The sequence below is a fragment of the Chaetura pelagica genome, unplaced genomic scaffold, assembly GCF_000747805.2.
Source record: "Chaetura pelagica isolate M959 unplaced genomic scaffold, ChaPel_1.0 scaffold914, whole genome shotgun sequence".
In the NCBI taxonomy this organism is placed as follows: Eukaryota; Metazoa; Chordata; class Aves; order Apodiformes; family Apodidae; genus Chaetura; species Chaetura pelagica.
The window spans coordinates 400580-402739 of NW_009953061.1; positions in this window are offsets into that span (position 1 = coordinate 400580).

Genomic DNA, 2160 nt, shown 5'->3' on the forward strand with positions numbered 1-2160 from the left:
GCCGTGGGGGCACGGCCGGGGCCTCAGCCAGGCTGGCCCAGCCTCTGAGGCCTTCACAGAAGATGCACAGCAACAACAGTGTCCCCAGCAATGCTAACCCCCCCAACCAGTGCACAGACACCCTGCTTTGCCCACAGGAGGAGAAATAGAGCTTCCAGGTTATTTTCAGGCACTGAGCAAAGCCATAGATCAACTTTATGTCTCACGGAGCCCCTGTGAGTCAGGCTGCCCTTCAAGACCAGAATAGACTTCCTCTGGCAGAGCAGAGGGGATGTGGGCTTGTCCATAGCCTTTCCCTGCAGCCCTCCCAGGGAGTCACAGGAAACATCAGAGATCCTCTGGGTCCATCCCTGCCAGCAAAAATAAAGCTGGGGGTGTGCACAAGGCAGCCAGGACTGTGGCCAAAAGGAAGCAGCTGCACCTGAGGCGAGATAAGGACCCCCCCCCACTGCTGGTGGACCCTCACACCCCCAGTGTTCCTGAGCATACATTCAACATGGGGACACATCCCACCCCACCCACTCCATTACCCCACACCTCCCTGGGAGTGAGATGATGAGAGAAAGTAGAATTGCTGTGCAGGCTGTCAGCAAAGCTTGTCTGAAGGTTGCTCAAGAGGGACAGACAGGGCCTGGCAGCACCTCCTCATTACTCCAAGCTCTTACCCAAGGTGGCTTTGGCATTAGCCTGCAGCCTCATCACCTACCTCCACTCTCCTGAGAGCAGGGGGAGGCTGAAGGAGGGGCTTTATTAGGGAACCTCCTGCAGATGCTGCTCAGCTGGAGGGTGTGTCCCTCACCCAGCTTAGCTCCAAGTAGGGGCAAAAACCCAGCCCAGGTGGGTTTCATCAGCAGCTTCACCCCTATTGTGCAAAACGAGGACAGCCCTGATCTGGCAGGGCTCATGAGCCTGAATCAAGTGGGTTTTATGATCTGATATAGAGTAAAAAGTATATGCACAGGAAGTGCAGTAAACAGAGAGAGAAAGCAGTGCAGAAAGGAGTGTGAGCTCCCTGTGCCCCCCTGTAGGTCACCCGGCTGTTGTTTGTCCCTGCCGAGGGTGGCTCTGCCTGTCCTGCCAAGAATGCCTGGGATGGAGGGGAAAGGGGAGGCTGATAAGGGAGCAATGCTGGGGACAAACATGTCATTGATGAAGGCAGGTCCCCGTGGTTCAGGGTGAAAGCCCTCAAGGCACCACAACAAACATTTGCTTTTTGATGCCAGGGTAGCCAAAGTGAGCCTGTTTTTGGGGGGAGCTCCGGGTTTGGATGGCTCTGACCCTGAGCCTGCAGCTGCTGTCACAAGCCCTTGGCTCATGCTGCCATTTAGTAAGGTCAGGCGGGAGATTTACAACCCTTAAAGCTGTCACTTTCCCTCCCTCTTTATTAATTTCCTCCAGAGCCTGTCCTGCCCCGAGGCTGCCTCATTAGAGACCCAGCAGTGAGACAGCACTGTACAACCTGTCATTTTGGAGGGTCACACACCTGCTGCCCGAGTAGCTCTGTTCATTAGCAAGCAAGAGGGCAGCACGTACCTGCCCCAAGGCTGCACCACAGTGGCTGAGCCTCTGGGCCCTGTTAACCATGGGCAAACGGACACGGATGCCCTGCAGCAACCATCCCGCAGCAGGGCATGTTGCAGCTCAGGGCTAAGGGAGAAGCAGGTCAAAGTGTGTGGCCTGGAGTGCTGGACAGTTTATCACCTCACAACATGACTTTCTGACCAAAGTAGAAGTAGAACAAAACACAGCCATAAAACTTCCATGTGTCCCACCACCATTTGCTTTTTACTGGGGTTTCTTGTGCCCACCACCAGCGCTCTCCAGAAATGCCTTCCTCCCTACCACTGCTTCCCAGAATGTTTCACCATCTGTCCAACCCACTTCCTGCCTTTGCAGGCTCTTGAGTTCTTCCCTGGAGTGGTCCAAGGAGTCCAGTCCTGGCCCAGCACTGCCCTGGGGTGGGCTGGGCTGGTGCTGAGGCGTGGCAGGCATCCCACTGTGGGAAGGGATGCTGGGATGTGGTGGGGCAGTTGCTCCTCCAGGATGGAAGAGTTGGCTCAGAAGAGCTGGTTTTCCCTCCAAGGAAGAAGTTCAAAGTCTCCATGCTGCTTTGTGCTGGGAGATGGAAGTGAGGGAAAGGAGGAAACAGTGATTCCTGCT